This window comes from Agelaius tricolor, unplaced genomic scaffold, assembly GCF_023055355.1.
Source record: "Agelaius tricolor isolate 1412-34295 unplaced genomic scaffold, bAgeTri1.0.p SCAF_5, whole genome shotgun sequence".
Taxonomy (NCBI): Eukaryota; Metazoa; Chordata; class Aves; order Passeriformes; family Icteridae; genus Agelaius; species Agelaius tricolor.
This window is the reverse complement of record NW_027269265.1, coordinates 11,983,340-12,005,887: the sequence shown is the minus strand read 5'-3', so window position 1 is coordinate 12,005,887 and position 22,548 is coordinate 11,983,340. Positions and strand designations below refer to the sequence as shown.

The 22,548-nt window shown below is 38.0% G+C and overlaps 1 protein-coding gene and 1 long non-coding RNA gene across 10 annotated transcripts in view; one reads left to right on the top strand and one right to left on the bottom strand.

The window, feature by feature from the left end:
- The window catches only part of BEGAIN (brain enriched guanylate kinase associated), a 158,666-nt gene extending 155,763 nt beyond the window's left edge, over positions 1-2,903 (bottom strand). For 5 of the 9 annotated variants that reach the window (XM_071426452.1, XM_071426454.1, XM_071426458.1 and 2 more), the window contains exon 1: positions 2,752-2,903. The gene's annotated coding sequence lies outside the window, so the exon portion shown is untranslated. The remainder of the gene's footprint in view (positions 1-2,751) is intronic. The other 4 variants (XM_071426461.1, XM_071426460.1, XM_071426455.1 and 1 more) reach the window with 3 other exon arrangements.
- On the top strand, positions 1,803-6,427 carry LOC139589772 (uncharacterized). Its single transcript, XR_011679126.1, has 3 exons — positions 1,803-2,069; positions 4,693-4,796; positions 6,279-6,427. It is a non-coding gene; the product is annotated as an uncharacterized lncRNA (long non-coding RNA).
- The last annotated feature ends 16,121 nt before the right edge of the window (positions 6,428-22,548 follow it).

Below are 22,548 nucleotides of genomic sequence, written 5' to 3'. Positions count from 1 at the left end.
AATAATAATAATAATTATGATCATAATAATCATCATTATTATTACCATCATTACCATCATTAAGAAGAGGGGAAAAAAGCATGAGAAAATTTAAGACAGTAGGGAGGAAGAATGAGAGGAATGGAATTATTTTCTCATGCAAAATCAGGCTTAGGATAAAAATACAGCGCCTTCTTCTTCAGGTGGAATGAAAATATTTCCCACTCATTAATTATGTTATATTTTAAAATTAATATATTTTATATACCAGTTTATTTTACTTTAATCCATTCCTAATTTATGCTGGATGCCACAATCTGAAAGACCTTGTTATCTCTGAAGCTAAATAATGTTCCTTACTGATCTAACACCACATAAATGATGAACTAAGGCTACCCAGAGTCCTTCCCATTGATGCTTCAAGGAGTATTGAAGAGATCTTTCAGTGCAGCAGTGTTTTTCTTGTCATCTTTCTTTTATATCTGTAGGAATATGCAATTCTGCTAATTAAATGTTAAACATAGTGGGGAGTTTAAGACTGGAAGGTAAGTCTTTGTTAAGTGCATAAACCACAAAGGAATAAGATGTTGCTATGATATTCTCTCTCTTCTTTTTTTTTTTTTTTCCCCATCCAATGAGCTTATCCAAATTAGAGAATTATGTGTTAGACCAAATTATTCCAGAGCATAATACAAAAATTCACAGTTCTTTGTAGTAGGTCAAATCCTGACCCTCCCACATAGGGGCTTTGACTTCATAAGAGCAATAGGCCTGTACTAGGTTTGTTGGATTTCATTAGGATCGTTTTTTGCAGGATCAGGAAATCACAAAGTATAAGGAAGGAATAAGCCTTTTTACCTGGGCAGTCCCCTCAGTCATGAAGCCACCATTTTGAAGGCTTTCCAAAGGCAGTTCTCTATCTCTTCCTCACCCACCCAGTCTGTCTCAGAAACAGTTTATCAAGGACTGCTTCCTCTAGCTGAGAAAGTGTAACAGCTGTGCAAATGGCCTGAGCTTGTTAGTGGCATTTCTGCTCACTGATGCCTCCTTTAGTCTTGTGGGGATGGTACCATAAATATCACTATTTACTGGTCTTGTTATTACTATGCTGTGTCTTCCTGAGATTTTGGGAAAGGATGTGAAATGTCAGAATAAACCTCTCCATTATTGGCTTCTAATTTATTAGGCTCTTCATAGCTGGCCCTTGGGAAGCTTAATGCTGCTTGCAAAAGGAAGGATATATTACTGTTCACCATACCTGGAACACAGTAATTCTGTTATCTCTGTTTCAATTCTTTATCTCTGCATATACATAATCTGCCAAAAACTTCTATGTCTGTTACACAGTAAATAAGGAAATGCTTGTTCCAGTTCCATGCTTCAATATGTCCTGAAAAAGTTTGCTTAAAAAAAAGCTTGCCTTGCATATAAATGAGTTGGAATGGAAGTATGTTTTAAAATTTGTTGTTCTGAGTAATTTGAAAATAACTGAGAGAAATAAGTGGTAATTTAATACTAATAAGTGGTAATTTTAAGCTTGACTGCTGTTACCATGGGTTGTTGAGGGATGGATAACTTGAGCAGGAGGGAAGTATTTATGTAGTTTTCTGCAGGAGTTAACTAAACAGTGTGAATTTTTTTGCAGCACAATTTTCCCTACATAAAAAACTATGACAAATAATACTACTTGGAGGTATAGTATATGCTTGTGCTAAATGTTTCCAGAATACCAGTTCTGGTGCTGTAATGCCTCAGATGCAGCTATAATATATTTCTGCTGAGGGCTGCAAACCTGCATGTTTGCAATCAGAGTTGCATGTCATAGGAATTGGTGATAAGCAGGTATGACTAAAGAACATAAAAAAAGGTCTGTTTGTATTTGGATATGTGTGTGTTTGCATACCAAATGTAAAAGTAGCCCTTTGCATTGCCTGTCCCTAACCCCTCTCTATTACAACACTTGCAATTTCAACACAAAGCAAAATATTATTTTTTTTTTCCTTCCACGGCCATAGTCCCACCTCATTCATTATATTAAAGAGACATGTCCATCAAAGCTGTTTAAATACTCTTGCAGAAAGCATGCTACAGTAAGTGCTGTTTGTTTTGGCTGTTTGTTATGCATTTCTGTTGTTTCCCATAGAAACTATTTTTTCATTTATACTCTGTTGGGTTTATCAATGTTTGACTAATACTTTGTATAATTAGACAAAGTAATGCACTACATGTATTTTTCTTCATCATTTAATACAAACCTGAGCTAGGTTTAATGTGTACATATTAACTTTATTAATATTAATGCCACTGCCTGAATATTTCCTTTCTTGAAGATATCAATTATTTTGATAATTTCATACTTAATAGTCAGTAGCATATTCAGAATACATATTCCAGTTTTGATGAGATCAAATAGACATGTTCCATGATGTGCATTATGCAAACAAAAGATATATAACTCATTTAAAAAAACCCTATCATGACAGTCAATTATAAATCATTTCATTAGCTTTCCAGCACTGCAGCTTTAGGAAGCTCCATCTATATAATTTGCTGTCTTGTACCTTAATGTATTAACTATTTCCTTTTAAAGACAGTAATGTCTGCCAAATGAAACAACAGAGCATGTTAATTCATATTTAAAGCAGGCATCCAGTTGTCATATTGCAGCACCACTAATTCAAGGCTGAAGACTTCTTTACTACCTGTTATGAATTTTAAATTAAAAAAAACAACAACAAAAAACCCATGCAGTAAAGAGAAAGAAATACTTACTTGAGAAGGATTCTGCAAGCTCCGTTCTGCTAGTCCACAGACTGAAATGATGGAGCCAGATTTAGAAGTCTCTTATTAGGTGCATGCTGCTTCAACAGTTACAGCTTTTCTTTTTTTTTAAACTGAAAGACGGAATCGTTTTCTTTTAATGAAGCCAGCACAGAATATGCTGCCCACGTTGCTATGAGAGACTAAACTTGCAGAGCAAAGTCTGGCAATTTCAAAATAACTTACTGGGGGTCATTCACTCTCAACCTGCCACTGCTTTTCTGTGTAGTCACAAACTTTGGCAGCATCAAGCAAGATCATGGAATGTCACAAATGCAGGAAATTACCAGTTAGTCATGCACACTTGAGACTGAAAGCAATTGAGGCAGCATTGTTTGTGAATGTAGGTATGAAACCAAGTTAAGCCAAAATCTTTCCATTTGGAGCATCCACTGAATTCTCTTAAAAGGGAACAAGTTTTTGCAGTCAATCTGCAGTACCTGCTACTCTCCTGCTGCTTGGATGCTATGGCTAGAGCTCCAGAAGAAAAGAATGTAGAAACTGCCCCAAAGGGATCACATGAATGTGAAAAACTACGGGTTTTGTTTCACCTTTGATATTTTGGGAGAAAGACTATTAAACATAATATTTTGTGTGTGTGTACACAAACCAATGCAATTATAAAGATATGTAATTATGGTTATAAAATCATCCATATGTATGGATATATAGTAAATATATGTATCCATATATTTACTATATAAAACTACGCACAGTTTTGGAGTTTCATTGATGTCAAACCATTACAATTACAAAGAGAGGTAATTATGGTTATAAAATTATCCACATGCATCTGTATATTTAATATATAGAACCACTCAGAGTTTTAAAGTTTTAGTGATATCACCATTTAAAGTATTTAAATGGTTTTTTAGGATCCTGTCTATGGAAGGACCAACACATAAGGGTATGTCATGGTCCAATAGTCTATTATATCTGCATCTGCAGTATTGCACCGCATATATAAGTTTAGCCCTGCATTTTGAAACATATTGTGTCTTTTGCCCAAGAATGCTTTAGGATAGAGAGAGATTTCTGATGCATTTGTCAGTTGGAAATGCCTCTGAGTAGTCAGGTTTTGGCTGATTTGGTTTGCCCAGAAGACTGGATCTTTCACCCCTGACGAGGAGACAGAGGTGAGCTGTGATATTACCCATACTCTGCATCATTACCTTGCCAGCCTGAGGTGGGGAGATGGCCAATGTTTAGCCATACCCCATGCCTTGACTTGCAAAAAACCCTTAAGTGTCAGGGGAGAGGGAAGGATAACTGGCTACAGTTATTGAAGTGATTGAAGTGCTGCTTTTGAGTTCCTACCATGCATTCCAGCCAGAGTGGGCTTGCTCAGAAGCTCCTCCTTACAATTGCTACTTATCACCTGTCAGGAGATTTGGGTTTATTGCTCCCATTAAGTTTTGGTCACTGTACAATGTGAAACAACTTGGCTGTTCAAGGAGGCAGATCTTCACAGCATCCCAGGGGCAAACTTAACAGTAGCATCTTCCTTTCACCACAAAAAAAACACAACTTGCTGTCAACACTTGCTTGTTGACAGGCAATGATTAATGCTTCTGGACTGACACTGAATTCAAAACTCAAAAGTAGATTCTGGAATCTATCACTCATTGCTTCTAACAGCTGGTGCAAGGTGCAGATATAGAGCAGAGGTTTGTAGCTCATGACTTGTTTCTTCAGTAGTAGAGTGGCTCCTGCAACCACGGCATCTTGTAACTGCATCTCTACTTCTGTATCCATTCGTTTTAACCAACGGTGACATGGAAAATGTTTGTCTTCTCTTTATTCTGTTTGCTTTTGTGGTGTTTAGGGACTGTTTTGTTTAATTTGTTGGTTTGGTTTTTGTTTTTTAATTTGTTGGTTTTGCTTTTTTTCCAGAGCAGTGAGGCCATTGGAAAATTCTGGAACAGTTTTTCCATTACAAGATCTTTTGACTAACAAAGTCTTCTCCTCAAACTCCATTGTATCCTAGAAGCAGGCTGGTGAGCTTGAACCATGTTTGAAAATGCAAATGTGTAGTGATTATATGTCAGGACCTCCATGTATGAGGAAGGGAGAAAGACCATTGCATTTCTTACGAAAATGTAACTTTTTTCTCATTGAGCTGACATGAGAGAAAACATGACTTCATTTGCAGATTTTGCTTTAGCCATTACCTTATCTGCAACTGGGAGGTTAGAGAGAAAAATACTTGTCAGCTCTGTGTGCATATCTCTAAATCTTCTAGGCTGAAAAATGTTTTTCCAGATGTTATTGGTCAATTCCAAATTAGCCCAATGGAACTCCAGTTCCAGTTACCAAATGAAAGTAAGTCAAGGCAGAAGTATTCCTCAATAAATGAAATGTCTCTCATGAGCTACAAATTACTTCTTTTTTTTCTACCTCCTTTTCCATTTCTTTATCTTCAAGGCTTGCTTTTCCTTTTGCATATGCTGGTGTGCTGTACCAAACAAACCCCTTGAGCAGAGCTTTCTCCTGAATCCAAAATCCTACTGTGATGTCCTGTACAGGACATGAAGTTTCTCAGGATAAAGGACTGGCACAACCACTGAGCTTGGAGAAAGATATAGGATTTATGATCACTGGTGTGGCTGAGGAAACAGTAAAATGATTGATTCTAAGTATATCTTGCAGAACACTGCTATTTAACCACTCATTCTTTCTCTTTTTGAAGGTTTTTTTTTTTTTTTTTTTAATCCACCTTCTTTTCTCAGTAAAATTATTGCTAACAATAACCTCAGCAGAAGTAGGGAAAGAAAGTGCAGTCAAGGCTCAACTTTGAATTTCAGCAGTAATGTGACCGAAGCCTTTGGCCTTGGCCTTTCAGGGGATTTGAACTGAATATTTTAAAATTCATTCAGTGTGAGGGTTATGTCTCAAATGGTGAGAGAAAGAATCCAATGAAGCAGATATTTGTAAATTTGGTGTGCAAACAGGTAAAAGCAAAAGTCTAGGGCAGGACTAATCCCATTGCTCAGTTGGTCATTGATTGTACAACAGTTTATGGTAACTTTATGTGGACAATATTTTTATTGCACCGAACAGAACAAGGATTAGATCCTCCAGTACATTGCAGTTCAGCCTGGATGAATAACAGGCATTGCAACAGAAATACTGCCAGGAAACTTCAAGTATTTTCTAAGAGTCTATGAAAACTGTATCTATAATGAATTCAGGTAAAACATGTGAAAAGAGTCACAGCTGAACAATAATAGGAGCTTTGGAAAGTTCAGTGTCCAGTGTCTTTTAGTGTCACCTTCTTTCAGCATAATGTTTTAAATCCTTGTTATAAATACCCTCATCACCTCAAACTGAGATATAAAATAACCAGAGGTTAGTAGCTGGAAAACTGCCCGGTGCAAAATAAAATGTAACACTAAAATAAACAGTAGATTTCCCTGAAAAAAATTGCTATAGAGTGTAACAAATTCTTGAGAATTTAGAAATTTTACTAGATTTCACAGAATCACAGAATCGATTGGGGTGGAAAGGATCTTAAAGATCATCTATTTCCAACACTCCTGCCATGGCCAGGGACACCTTACACAAGACCAGATTGCTCAGAACTCCATTCAACCCTTGAAGACCACCAGGTATGGGGCATCCACAACTTCTCTGAGCAACCTGTTCCAGTCTCCCAGCACCCTCACTGCTAGAAATTTCCTCCCAATAGCTAATTTAAACCTGTCCCGTGATGTATGTATATACATACACTTACATAAATGTACAAAATGTACAAGTGTACAAATGTACACTTATATAAATGTACAAAATATGTACACCTATTTTGATTTGCAAAGTAATTAATTCTTTCATGGGAAAGAAGTCAGGAACACAGTAAAATGGAACAGCCACTTGTGTTTGAATATAGGGTTTTTCATTAAAGTGACCAGCCATTATAATGAATTTAACATCTTTAATTGGTTTTGCTCATCCTCCCTCCATTGAATGATGTAAGCAGGAAGTTTGGAGAAATAAGCTTACCCAGTCCTTTGGTGAGGACCCACTTCCATGGGGAGTATTTTCAAATGCTAGGACACAAAATGACAGAAGGGGCTTGGCAATGGGCTTCAGAATCCTTCCCTGACAGTCCAACAACAGTTCAAAGTTTTCACAGCCCCTGGGAGAGAGAAAGGGGGCATTGATGTCCCTTTGCTAACTCAAAACCTACAGAGGAAAACTGTAGGGTGCAGCCAGGGCCAGAGGCTCCCAGAGGCACCTCTGAGCCCTTGCTGCCAGAGCCTTGTGTTTGCCCTGTGCTGTCTGTCTGTGTCTCTTGGCCAGACTTGGGGAACCTCATATGTGGTTGGTGACTGGAGTGGATCACTGAAAACAGAAGTCCCAGGAAAGATTGGTCCTGCAATGCTTTATATTGGTGCAGCAGGACTTTTGGATCAATATAAAGTCATCCCTTAAAACTGACAATCTGGGTATTTGCTGGGTTTGACCTCAGTCTACAAATAACCTCAGCTGCTTTGAACCTCCATTTCTAAAGAAAAAATAAAAATGCCCAGCTTGTATCCTGGAGACCTAAGTTGTTCCTTGGCTGGGGGATTGTTCTGTCTTTCAAAGTCCTCTGGGATTGTTCAGCAAAATAAGTGTGTCTCATCTGGCTGCAGCATCACTGTCAAGTGTAATCGAATATGGGGAGAGAGGAGATAACCTTGAAAGAGGGGGTGTGCTGCAAAGTCAGGCAGTGGAAAGCAAGTTCCCTTTCACGAGTGCAGTCCTCTTCCCTCCCCCCCACCACGTTTATCATTCTCCACACATAGCCTGCTATCTGCACATCAGTCACGCTCCACTCCCAGCAGCCTGGCTACTGCACACCTACGCACAGATTCCCACAGTCTTCATTCATTTCACATTTGTGTCAGCATCTAAACACCTCTATGGAAACCATAGCATGCACAGAAAATTAATGTTGGTAATGAGAGCGTTGGTGAAGAGTCCACTCTTCTCCTGGGAGATGGTCATTCTGGACATTAATAGGTTGGATTTTGTGTTCCAGTAAACCTCGTCACTTTTATTATTACAAAATAAAAGGTAAAAAAAAGGCAATTGCAAATGTCATATGTAATGACTTCTGAGAAATACAAACTTTACTTTTGTCAAAAGAAACATAATTTGATGGTGTGAAGCTGAGAACATTATTAAAAGTAGGGAATATAGTATTATCCTGTTGAAGGCATTGACAACAATATAGCTTGGAGCATCTTGGACTTAACCTTGGGTCAGCAATGCTAAGAACATGATCTGTTACAATCTCTACAATCTTCAAATTTCAAGTGTATTTTGTTAACTCTGCAGATAAAGCATTCTGCTAAACTAGAATGCTTTTGGATTTTATAAAGTATTTTTATATCTCTTTCTTTTTTTTATGTTGCTCCAAGGCTTTATAGATTTTCAACAGGATAGCATTCTTTATACCATCTGTAACCATCATTTTTCCAATACGTTGCCAATGTTGCTTTTCTAGTTATTTCTCCTACAATTGCCACAAGAAGATCCAGGGAAGGCAAAATAGCAAAATCAGACCCCAGATGCCAAAATGATTTGTGAAAATGCATATATCTGTTAAACTCTATTTAGACAGCTTTTCGCTAAGTATATTTAAATTATGGCCTTATGTCATGCTAGCTAATGTGAGAAAACACATTAGTCTTCCAAGCTATAAACATGTCTGGTTTCTAGAAAAAAGTTACTTTTTAGAACTGACATTGTAGAATTTTTTCTAATTGGTCTTAATCTCGAGAAAAAAAGAATGCAATTTAAATAGTATGCAGTGTTATAAGGCATTAAAGGCAGGAAATATTACTTGTGATTTAGACATAATGTCACTTCTTGGTATGAAGAAGTTGATTGACTACTTCTAAAATAATTATTCTTGCTTGAATGCCTGAGGAAATATTGATTGCTTTAGAGTTGTGTTTCATCCCATGACTTAATACAGCTAGTGTTTTAGGGCCTTGTTTTGAACAGCCTGCTTTATTAGGAATATGAAGAACAAACAGAACTTTCTAACTCACCAAGATCCCCCTGTAACCCTAACCTCAACCATAATCCAATACCCATCAGCTCTGAAAACTGAAAATTATGTTTCAAGGTAGGTGTCATTAACATGCTGCTAAATGGGACGTGACATCCCATTCTACCATGGAGCATGGCAGTTGCAGGTTGGTAATAGTGTGGGCTGTTTTCTTTGCTGAGATGTAGTGTGTCTCTTCCAGGGATTGATGGATTACTTCTGCCAACAAAGAACACCAGAATTCCTCACTGGCTAAATGCTAACAGCACAGGATCAGAATTCTTAAGGTCATTCTCAAAGGGAAAATAAATTTTCAACTTTTTATGCCACCTATCATATTAATCAGCCCATTTTTAAAATTTCTGAGTCTTATAAAATGTATTATCTTTTAAATACCTAACAATTTGTTTAGATTTCTGATCATGGAGTCATGTGATTCCTGGATTTAATTTATAAGAAGAGGAATCTGTGCTTTAGAAAAAACACCTGCTAATGTTGCAACTGCATAGAAATGAAAGTAGGAAACCCCAAAATAAAGATCCAAAATTTATTTTAAACCAATTAATTAATTTGTACCATGCCTGACTCATAAAACAAGTTTTCATTAGTTGCAAATGACGCTTTGTTCACATTGCAATTTGCAGTTTAAAGACATTTCAGCATGTATGCAGATGTAAACAGCATAACCCCTCAAAAAACATGAACCAGCTCCAAATAGAATTAATGTGTTGGAAAGTGCTGATCTAGACTAACCCAAATTGCTCTTGGACCTATTTGATTCTACTGAGGAAAAATAATAGCATCTCCTGCAGTAATGATTAAACTCAAAAATGCAAGTTCTAGGTGATCCTCTGTAGGTGCATAGATACTAGAGATAAATTTAATAAACTTTTAGTAAGTTTCTGGCAATGAGAAGGCTCAAAATGTCACCATCCAAATGGTTATGTATGGATTGATGTTCAATTTTTAATCATCCCAAAAATTCAAGGATCTTCAGATATTTAGACTGAGTTGTCATTAAACTGGCAGAATCCCATTTAACTGACAGATATCCCATTTAGGATTGTTACATAAGACCACTGCTGGATAGCCCCGATGCCTTATTGCAAATCTGCCCATAGTGCTGTGTTTCAAACTTCCATAATGAATTTGGCAAAGTTGTGTTTTACACAATAGTCTGTATTTCATGTCTTAACTGTTGAAGAATTACTCTGTTGCTGCTCTTGTCCTTGATGAATGTCCCTTCAGAAACATATTGTTTAAAGAAGCTTTCTTCTGCTAAAATAGCTTTTATTTCTGTCAGCTTACTCTGTCAGATCATCTCTTCTGTGCTGTCAAGAGGATTATAATGAGGTAGGTGGCATTAAATGATACAGAATAGAAATTCACAATCAGTCTGGCAAAAGTACTCAGGTAGTGATGAAGGGTTGCAGGGGTAGATAGTGGACCAACAAAGCAGAGACTCTCATTATTGTATTTTCTGGTTATTGTTGCTGTATGTGATATTTTCCTCTTACCTTCCCTCTTGCAAATCATAAGGATTGTATTTGAGTATTCATGTTTATTTTGCTCAATAGACTTGTGAATCAAAGTGTTTCTTAGAGGAGAAAGTTTGTTTATGGGGGAGGTCAGATTTTTACTTTGGTACCGTATATTGCTCCAGGATTTTGAGAGCTAATAACCTCTGCCCACATTCCTACTGGGAAAACAAAAATGATTGTCGGTCGTTATTGTCACAAGGTTGGATAAAATTATATTTTACATGGAATTTGCACCTTTGGGGCCTTTTATTCCTGCATAATATTTTGTGATTCTTGAGCTTTAAAAAGAGAAAAGAAAAACACTGAGGAAGGGAAACAAGCTTACAAAGTTCAGAGCAACCACCCAGAGCTCCCAGGACAAGTATGTTATATGACATATAAAAATCTTATGGTAAACAGTAATTAAGAGGACTAATACTGTATCAAACTCTTGAATGAACAGAAATGGCTGCCTGTTGCAAATGAACTATTTTCAAAAGTGTGAAACTTGCCATAAGTAACACAGTAGACCACAGGTTAAGAGGAGAAATCTAGCAGGTAGCAGGAATTTCTTAGAGAGATTATCATGTGTGGGATAAAAGTTTATATGAAAGAAAGCAGGAAGGATGGATTCATGAAACTATTGAATTAAGAAAATAGATAAATCCTCATCCAGTCTAGCATACTTACAATATAGAAATGCTGATGTTTTCAGGCAATTTTGATGAAGATATTTTGCTGATCTGAATGCAAATTTGAGTATTTCAGACAGTTTTATGATATTAGAAGATGATAATTTTCAGAAGTGCTCAATGTTACTGCTATTTAAAATTCAATCAAATCCCTGATGTTTCAGTGTGGTAGTAACCAAGCCTCCAGCACTGTAATTTTTTTGAGACCCACTAATACACATAACTAGATGACTGTTGTCTCCTGATAGTGTTTGCTGACCTGAGGCACCAATGCTTTTCTCAGGGGACAGTAGCACTCCTTGCTTAACAATGTCTTTGGTCTTTTCCTTTCCACCCTTGGAGGAGGAGTTGCTTATCAGCAAGTTCCTGGGTCACAGTGACCATCCCAGATCCCTCTGGGTGCATATCTGATTTGGCCAGCAGTTTCCTGATGTAATCTGCCACCTTATTTTCCAGATGTCAACAATGTTCCTGGTTTGGAGTGTGTTCAGAGAGAAGAAACAAGCAAAATGCTGCTGAATGCCTGGAGCCTGGTAGATCTGAGTTCTGACCTGTAAGACTCTGAGTGACACAGTCAGCTCTAGCGGGTCATCCTATTCAAAGACACAACACTCACAGGAAAATGTTTGGAAAATTATATTTCCCACATGAATGGAATATATATCTCACATAAAATCCTGCATCACATCAAATTAGGCTGTTTCAGAGGAAGGCAAAGGACCTTACTTCCTGAAGCAATTTTCTCCATAGAAGACATATATATTTTCTCCATAGAAGATATTCAGACCCTATATCCTAGTAAGCAATCAGGCTAATAATTTTACAATAAAATACAAGGTACTTTATCAAGTCAATTGCTACAAACAGGGAGGTGAAATATTTTCCCAAATTCTCCATAATATTTGTTGTGATTGGATTGTGGTAATAATGTATTTACAGTTACCTGTCTACTGCAGGATAAATAAATTCAGAGCAAGCAAAGTCAGAATTTGAAAAGAATACAGGCTATCTAGTTAATGCATTTTTATGTAGGTGAAAGTACAGACAGAAATACACTAGTTATAAAAGCTAAAGCACAATTTCTCAGAGCAATGTAGATTTAATGCACGCAATAGATTATGTCAGTAAAACAGGTTCCTGTTTTGCTCTGACCAAAAATTGTTCAGACTAGACCTACTGACAAACTACAGCTGCAGAAATTTCATTTTCTCTTCATAAGGCCTTCTCTTTAATTGCAGGCTAAGAAGAAGCTTACTTTTGTCTGCTCTTTAGCTAGTACTTCTTATGCAGTACTGTGCTTAGCAGCAGTACTTCCAGACTTTCTCGAGGTGTCTACAGTCAATGATGGATGAAATTATCTCTGGGTAAAAGAAGAGGTGTATTACAGTTTATAAAATGGCATGGATTCTCATTAATTGCTTCCATGTCATCACTGTGCTCAGCATGGTTTTAATATGAACCTTGGCTCAAAGAAAGAAGAGGTGTTACTTTATCTATGAGTAACTTTATCTACCTCCATGAATTAGCATGGCTGTGCATCATGCTTTTTGACATTTATGCTTGTTCCACTGCCTGCCTAAGATGGTTTACCCAGTAGCTTCCCAGAAAGAACATTTAACAGTACAGTGCAGTGTACCTCCACCTCTGTGCTCATAACACCTTTTTATGAGGCAAAGTGTTCTGTTCCTCAGTGTTCTGTTCCTTAGGGAGCACTTTTGAGGCCAAACTTTTTCTCTCCCATGTTGGACATGGCTTAATCACTAATACCTCTATTTTGGAATACCCAATTCACTGAACTAATTGCAGAGCTATTTTTCCAGCTCATAGTAAAAGTACATTATACAATATTCTTAGCATAAAATAGCTTACAACCCTCTTACATAGCCAAAACAGATTGTTCTTTTGAAATTTCTTCAGAACCACTCCAGCTCAACAGCTTTTGGGTCCAAGTTCCATGGAAGTGATGAAAAAAACCAGTCTTGGGATCAGGTATGCAGGCTCTACTCTTGAAAGCAGAACTATATCTTTATACCAATAAACTAATATCTCTAGCACTGAGGCTGACTGTCACAAGATAGCTTTGTCCATATTCTCGATCTCTCTTAGTCTTCAAAACAGAAAAGTTATTTTATACATTATAGCTTGGAATTTTTATTTGTCCATATTGATTCTCAGACTGTGTCCAGGATTTAGGCAAGGGCTAAATATCTTGAGTCAAAGCTGGGTCAGGCTATAATGTCATTGAAATGTGTCACCCTGTTTTTTTAAGATTTTCTAAGTCTTCTGATGTTGACATTCTTGTAGTGAACTTTCTCACACACTTTCTGTAAATAACTCATTGTTTTGCATTCCTTTATGGAGGAGGAGAGAGTTGATAGACTGTTAGTTTGACCAGTGTCATTGGAGAGGTGGCACTGTCACCCTCCAATCCACTGTTACTTTTGGAGAACTATAAATGTTGGAGTCAGAAAATAAACTGCCCTTTTTTCTTCACCTTAAGAACAGTGGTGTGTGCTTGTGTTCTTTCGTGTCATATAGTGACAGAAATGGTTTAGATAATTGTGTTTCATTTCCTAGGAATGTTTCTTCATACTGTTCACTAACCTGGCTCTGTCTGCCAGGACAGTTATATTTCTCATAATTGTTTATCAAAAAGCTGCAGGAGCTCGATTCTGTCACATTTCTGTTTCTTCTCCAATTTTCAGCTGTTTAAACTCAGCTAAGATAACAGCCTTGCTATTACTGCTGTTTTATTTCACCAAAATACGCTGTTGCACCTGTTTCCATTATGTCTGCACCTTGAATAATCTCCAGTGATCTGTCCATCCACTCGAGAGTCACAATCACATTGTGTTTTGGGGCTGTTTCCATTTTGATTTTACCTCTCTGGTTTCACTTAATTTCAACGCAATACAATGGTTCAACTAATTTTTTTTCTTGAGTGCAGTGCAGAAAGTATTCCTCAGTAGCTGCTTCTTTTACCTAACCAGCATCCATCAATTCTATGCTGCTGATTTTCCAGAAATAACACCCCTTTCATTTTTTGTGATTTCTATTCCTCTTTCCCCCACCTCCCCACCTGTATTTTTACACTTATCTGTTCTCCTTATTGCTTAGAACAAGTACAGTCTAAAATCAGTATGTTCTTCTTTTATTCCTTAGTCTATGGATTTGGAATTCTAACTTTAGATACCTAAGCTGGAATATTGTGTCACCACTATAAATACAGTCCATGCCTAGGAATAGGCTTGCACTGGGATTTACAAGTTTGTAATTACTGGCGATAAGTAAATCCCACTAAAACCTCGTATGAATACTTTATTTTAAAAATTGCCATAAAATTTATGAAGTATTTTTAATGCAAATTTCAGGAAGGCCATCTCAACTTTTTGAATGGAAAATGCATTACTTTATCTACAATGTATTTTAAGAGTTAGGAAGCTCTGGAATGTATGCTGTGAACTACACAGTACCATGACAGCAACCTTGCAAATCCTTACATGGCCCATAAAATACCATTTTTTGCACAGCAATTTATTAGGGATTAATTAAGATTAGGGACCAAATTTGATGTTCAGTGTGTATTAATAGTCATTGCATTGTTCATTCAAGAATTTTGGCCATCTCAAATACACGGCATCAAGTATTCCAAATAAAAATGGTTTCAGCTGGAAATCTGACTTCATTACAAGCTTTTGGCACCAGTGAACATTGTATTTTGAGTTCTTCTCCACTTCTCATTTTGACTTCAAAAATACAGGTTTGAGGATTAAAATGGAAGGAATGTTTACTGGAGAAGCTTTGCTTTTGAAAGTGAAGAAGGAAGCAGTGAAGAATTGAGCAGCCAATGTTGGAATGGACCTCAAGAGCTTATCTGGTCCAACCTCTCACAGATGGGGAGCCTAGGTGAGATCATCTATCACCCTATCCTATTACATCTTGAAAACCTCCAATATCACTATGCCTAAAGTAATTTTGCACAACTAAGCTAAAAATTTTACTTTTAAAAATGCAGTGGGTACTGGTCTAAGTTTTCTCTATTTAAAAATTTATTTTTAAAGTGGAAAATGAAATTTTATTTGTAACAAAACAAGCAGATTTTTATGAGTCTTGGATAACATTGACAGAAAAGTCATAATCTACTTCAAGCTTCCATTCCAAAAAAAAAAAAAAGGAAAGAAAAATCATTCAACCGATAGGCATAAGCAAAAATACAATTAAATACTCTGAGTGCATTAGACAAAACAGAATGAAACATAATTAATGGTATTTATAATTGAGGTATAGAACCAGTGACTTTTTAATTAAAGAAAGAGAGGACCTAAATGTATTTGTACATGATAAAATGAACAGAAAGGGTAAAGGAAGGGGAAGGGAACAATGGAATTCTGTCTATTGTGCTTCTAAGGCTGCCTTGTTTAGCTCAGATACACTGGCATTTTCTGTTCTGCCTTCCTTCCTAAAAGATCAAAGTCCTGTAAGTGGTATATCCCTATAGGTTTCAGGAATTTTGTAGAGAAGGGGAAATTCTAGATTTTGCCTGCATCCACTATACAGACATGTGAGAGAGCAGTTTCACCTATTGTGGAAACTCCTGGTTGTTTCAATCTCTTTTACTGCTAGTCATCAATAAACCAGAGGAAGCTGAGAAGATATAGAATATTTTTAATATCCAGATCCTGATGTCAAAATAGAGGGTTTGATTTTGGACCATTTTAGAGAATAGTTCTAATCAATTGTTATGGTTAGTTTGTGCATTATACTGAAACTGAATGTGAGGAACCGAGGTGCTGGCAACAAGTCAAAGTTGAATGTACCTATTTGTTATTTGATAAAATGAATGAATGGTTTCCAGCACAGCTTCTGAACTTCTCTTAAGAAAGGTCACTCACTCACTGCAAGGGAAATTGTCTTTCAATCAAGTCCTCTCCCAGCTGTGGCTTGATTTATGTCTTATTGCAAGTATTAACTGAAAATGAAAAAATAACATAATGCCATAAAAGTGCTATTGGAAAATGGAAAATAACATCACTTCTATTATTGCTGACATGAAGCCAAGCTGATCTGTGAATAAAAGTCTTGCAGAGGATCAAAAGCTCACATTGTGCTCTTGCCACCAAAGACAGGTCTCAAGAGAGCATCTCTCTTTGTGGCTACTTTATTTTCAGTGTTCTTGTAGAAAGTCTTTTGTGGCCCTAGGAAAAATGAAGCCTCATTATTGGCCTAAATAAAAGCTCACAGTTGTGAAGATGCTTTTGGCAATAACATAAGCCCCAAACAGATTTGAAATAGGGAAGAGGTGTTTGCCATGTGGTTAAATGAGAAGCCCTTCCAAGGCCTAGAAGGCAGAATGGGAGAGGGAAATGCAGCTGAGATGGAAATAAAGGATTAAATTCTGTAAACCAGAGGTGGCTTGGTAGGTAAGGTGGCCTTTAGAATTTGTATGTCCTTTCCACTGTTTAATGTGTGAGCCTGGGAAAGCCAGTCTTTGGTTATCCATTTCCAAGTGTGTAATTATCTCACAAAGACAAAGCCTTGCCAGATAATAGAATGCCCAGAATCCACACAGGAGTTGTAGGAGCCCATGGAACACGAGCTGGAAGAGTTATGACACACGGAGAGCAGAGAACCAGGAAGGTGCTGAGAGAGGTTGTTCAGTATGAGAAGAATGAAACCCAAACACAAGTATATACTCTGCTGCAGTCCATACACCACTACATTGCAAAAATGACTGCTATGATGTACCCAAACAGATTTTTTTTTAAATAAGAAAACAGGTATATCAGGGGCTTAAAATGCTGAAATATCATCTCAAATGGCTGATTTTCAGAGTTTGCTTTCTTAATTTCTTTTTTAAAGAGGCCGAATTGGAAAGAAACATCCCTATCAGTTTGAAGAAAATGCACTGTTTTGAGCAGTTTGCCATTTTTTCAGCCTTGTACCTGGGCAGTGTGGTACCTGAAAACAACATGTTCTGTAGAAGAGCAAATGTATTATCAGAACAAGCTGCATCAGACAAACCTTTACTATATTGTTACTAAAACATGCTCAGGCTTCCTTCCCCACAGCACCTCTGTCAGACAGCTGGTGTCATCCAGTGACTCTCAAACACATCGACTGAATAAAATGAATATTCTAATCACTATTTGGAGATATATACTCAGCCACTAATTCTTTATTGTACACTCATGAATTTTATTGAATTTTATTAGTCATAGTCCAAGCCATAGGGTTTGACTGAAGTTTCCTACTTGGAACTCAAAGAGTTTTTCATTCTAAAATGTGGGATATTTTAATTATTCATTACTATTAAGGTAGGACAAAAAGCCTTACCTGTCAACTTTCTGTCCATGGGATCTTTACTAATTCTGTTTTACAGGTGACACAAAATCTCTGGCTCATGTTTATAGACTGCCTTGTAATTGTTATTCCAAGATTCTATTCAGCAATAAACATGATTATCAATGTCAGATCTGTCAGCAAACTGCTGTAAGAGAGTTTGAGTATCCCTAGAATTGCATGATCCTCTCTTTTTTCTCTGAAACACAAGGCAGAACAAAGGTGCAGAATGAAAGGCCAACATGTAGCTTCTTGACTGACAATGAAGTACCATCAGTAGAGTAAAATTCCTTTAATTTTTGGATTTGGAAGAAAAGAAAGGAGCTTACCATGATTAAGATCACTGTGAAATACACAACTTATCTTTCTCCCACAATTTATTCAGAGGAAATTTGCAGTGTGTATGGGAATATGATTAAAACGGATGAGGAAGACTGGGTCTATACTGAAAAATAGATTACTAACACTTAGCTTCAAACATGGATAATTCCTACACCCTGCTTGTACAGATGCTGACAGAGAATCTGACATGGGGCTGATGTCTATGCAGCCACACAAGGAGATAAGAGACCAAAGTTGAGTGAATTTGACTTCCAAACTGGAATTCATCAGAAGTAGTAGCAGCATTTGAAAATTCTACCCGACTAAACTTTTGCTTTACCAATCAAAAGTTGAGGGAAGAGTTCCATGTACATGCTATGTACATGAATGACAAAACTGCTTGTTTTTATTCTCAATGTCTTCCTGGCTAGCAGGAGTAGAGGAGGCAAATGTGGAGATGGAAAGAATATATAATTTTCTGTATCATCTGTCCTTACACTTCATGGGATTTTCTTATTTACTAGTACAGAAAGAATTTGAGAGCAAGGTCTTGTTTGCTAAGATATTAATTTAAACATCAGGGTAATCTAAACTGAAATTGTATGTTTGGATTTCATATATTAAATGATAACATGGGAAGAACTAGTGATAGGTTATTTAGATGGGGACTGGTTTTGCTTGTTCATTGTAAAATTTTCCCAAACATAGCCCAACATGTACCCTGTTTGCATCTAGAATTTGTCAGGCTTTACTTTTACAAATTAAATGGATGCGTGGGTACATTAGCTTTGACATAACACCTAAAATCAGAAGGTACAAGTAATACTTTACACAGAATAAAAGTGGATCTAGCTGCTCAGATATCAAATTCTATGTTGAAACGAAGATATTTGCAGTTCTATCTTGTGGGCCACATATTGTTGACTCAGAGATAAAAGAGAAGTTGTGTCAGTCCTGAGCAAAAAAGCTGAGTCTGTACACGAGTGGAACTATTTCTGTTTTGCACAGATTGACACAGAATGACATTTGTAGTTTCTCTTTGCTGTAGAACTTGAGAGGTTTAAGAAGGAATTTTCCCACTAGAACCTATCCTGGCACTGGGAAAATGACCTCACAGAAACCAAAACACTGTGCTGAAGATTCTTTCTGTGCTGGGCTGGGCTTTGTGTCACTGCAGTGACTGGCTTATATTTAATGTTATCCTTAAAGACATTGCTTTGACTTAACTGGGCCTTAGTTGTACTGGACAAAGGTAATGTAGATTTGTGACATTGACCTCCAGTTCTTTGGTATGCAATCATTAAAGATGCTAAAATCACTCTGTAGGGGTAAGTTTCAAATCCTCATTATTACTAATAAAATTTTAAAAGTACTGTCTGGGGATGTTTTATGACGAGATATATCTGCATAAATTTCAAGCTTTAATTTGTGGGAAAGGCCTTCCATGGGTAAAGCCAATGGCTACAGCCTACAGAAAAACAGACTTTTCCCTTCCCTGCTCCAAACCTCTTCCTTCAAAAAGTACAGAGCGGAAAAGGGATATGAATGAAAAGGATCATAACATAAGCCTGAATTCCAGTTTGGGGTTTTTTTTTGTAAGGTTTGGGAGGCCTTCCTGTTCAAAGAGCAAAGAAAGAATTTCAAGTGGGGAAAGCCTTGTAATTCTAATAATGTTGACATTCTAGCCTATCTAATTAATGCCTCTTTATGCCTGGGCTGAATGGTCAACTTTAAGTTAAGCAAAAGATCAGGAGCTACTGAAAAGCAAACATTTAGTCCTTCAGCAGGGAGCAGGAGGGGTAGGAGACATTTACACACCACAGGAGCCTTGCAAAGAGACATCTATTCAGAGCTCTGGGCTGAGGGACTGCATTAGTGTTCTGTTTGCTGTGCATGGCTCAGAGCTCCAGCAGCAGAGCTGGCTGAAGTGAGGAGGATGCTCTCCTGGGAGCAGGCAGGGTGAAGGCAGAGCACTCAGAAGGGGCTGGGCAGGCAGCAGCACGAAGGCAGCACGAAGGCACATCACCACCACATCAGCAGCAGCCTCAGCTAAGCTCTGTGGGCAGGCCAGAGCTGACAGTCCTCAGCGACGAGGGAGAGTTTACCCAAGACTGAAAGCAAGCAGCTGGCCTTCTTACCTTGGGTGAAGAAAAACCGGGCAGGAGACCTTTCTCCTTTTTAATGCCTTTATTAAAAGTGGTCAGTTCTGGTGGGAGAACCGACGGGTCCTCACTCCCGCCGCTGAATTCCCCAGAGTGACTCAGAGGAGGAGGAGGAGGAAGGGTGCAGCTGTGTCCGCTGGCCTGTGGGCAGAGCTGGGGGTCCATCCTCACAAGAGCATTGGGACATCCCTTGTTCCCTTTTCTGGTTTGACTTTCAGGGTCTTGTCTCTAGCCGAGGTCCTCTGGCTAGGGTGAGGGGCAAAAAAGGGTCTCAGCATCTCTGCAGGCTCTGAACTTTGTTGCTCACGTCCAGACATCACTTTGATCTCTTAATTCTGTGTTGGCTCGTTGTCTTTGGGGTCTCTTTGGTAAGTTTGGTGGGGTGGTTTCCCGTGGCATGCTGGCTCCGAGGTCATTTGCACGCTCTCCGATGTCCCCTCCTTTCACTGTCCAGAAGGGTCATCCACCGGCAGCAGGCAGGGGGGCACTGACAAAAGGGGAATTCTCAACAATAGGGAGTTAACGACCGACTCTTAACAGGTGATTCCAACATGAAGTTAACAAAGAACTCTCCTCTGCCAGCAGCCAGCCCAACTTCTAACTCAGCAACCTTTTATAAAAATGGGTAACCTTTTTTTTACTCCTAACATTAGGTGTCCAGACTTCTCTCAGAGAAGTTCCCTAACAACCAGCTTTTTAGAATTTGGTTGCCCTTGATCTTTACTTTTAATGCTGCTCCTGTGTCCTCTAGGTTGAGGATGAATCCCATCTTTTGGGGTATGTAGGGTGGTGGTTAGTGGTATCACAGTTCTGAGGTGGATTGGCAGTTCTACAGCTGCAAAGTGCAGTGCTGAGATAGTCTCAAGAAAATGAAAATGAGTCTCTAGCCTAGGAAATTGCGTTTTCCTCAGGGGAACAAATGATTTTGGTTTTTGTTGCTGATTACAAAAGCAAGAAAATGTTTTTTAGAAATGGAAAAAGACCAGAAAGAAGGATTGCAGCCATACCTCCAAATAACAACTTATTTTCATCCTACTTAGAGAAACATGGTAGTTGGGAGATATGGGTTCATTTCCCTGTATCACCAAGGGGAACTCTGTGTCCTATACCCCACCCAGAGCTGCAATGGAAGGGGAAAATTGTTCCTCCTTTCTCTAGAGATGCCAGCTCTCTTAGTTGTTTTTAATTTAAACTGAATTGGAATATTTCCAGGGTAACTGCATCATTAGTTGAGGATGCTGTTTTCCATAAACAAATACAGCAAGTGCCTCAGACTGAAAACAGTGCTATTCCCAGTGTAACCAGCTGTCCTCAAGAGTGCATGTTTGACACAAAGATTTCAGCTTGTTCATCTAAGCAATGGGAGAGCTGTGCCAGTGAAAGGAAAAGAATATCTGCTCTTTATCCCCTCCTCAGCAAAGAGGTGAGAGGTGTGGCAGGATGGAAGGTGGAGATGCACCCTGTGGATCAGGCTGTAAGGAGAAGCTGCCATGCAAACACTTGTGAGGAGTTCACTGCTCCATCCAGGCATTCTTGGACGTGCAGGTGAGGAGAGGGGCTGCCAGCCCTTCTACCAGATGAAGAGTCTGGATTTCACTGTTTGCAGCTGGAATGCTCCATGCTGGCTAATCCAGTGCTGTTTTCCCTTGGCTCAGAGCTGAGAGGAGGTAGCTGGTGCTGTAACCTGACCAGTTTGGTGGAATTTTCTTTGAATATTAATTCATACACAATCGATTATGAAACGTGTAAGCGCAAAGTATTATTTTCTGGCTAGCAAAGTAAAAGAACTGTTGCTCTGAATTCTTGTGTTTCCAACAGAGTATCTCTTCAGCTACTAAATTAAAACAACATTGCTGGCACATGAGTGTTATTCTAATCAGCTGTTAAAAGGTTTCTGTTATTCACTGCTTCCCAGTAGAGGGGTCATTAAAACCTGGACACTTTAGTGTCTAATTAATTTCTGCTTCCTTTTTCATTTAAGGCCATGTATTTCAACACCAGCAGCAAGTGATAGGTTTGCCTTTACACAATATCATTAGAGAATAAATTGCACCATGTACTTTCCTTAGTCCTAATAGTCTGGAATCTTTGAGCTAAATTAACTTGCCTGTAATTGCAGTGCTGTGGCAGAAACATTACAAAACCAGAAGTTTTATATAGGCATTTATTTTGAAGAAAAAATCTGGGTGTTTATATGTCATTTTAAGGTAAAAAAATGGTGGTGGCAGAGCACAGATTTTAATCTTATGTACTGTAGCCTAAACAACATCTGCTTAAAGAGTGTTTAGAATTCGTTGGCTGGAAATCTTCATGGGCAAAACTGGTTCATTGGCTCTTCTGAAAGTTAATCAAGCTTTCACCTGTTTGTAATGAGAAGATAAGATTAAGCTTTGGCTAAATGTTAGATGCAAGATTATTAGACTCAATTTCAGGAAGCAAAACACTCCTAAAACAAACTGTCATTTAGAAAGAATTCTGATGAACTGGAAAAATATCAACAGTTCTTGAACAATGATTTTAAATTTAGTATCAGCACCTTTTTTGTCAGAATGTATGCTTTTCAGTGCCTGAAACACTGCAGAAATTTAGCCAAGGCAGAATCTTAAAGTAATTTGTTTGTCCATGCTCAAAAGAGTTTGTACATGCTCAAGCAAGACTTCAGTTTTACTGGCTGA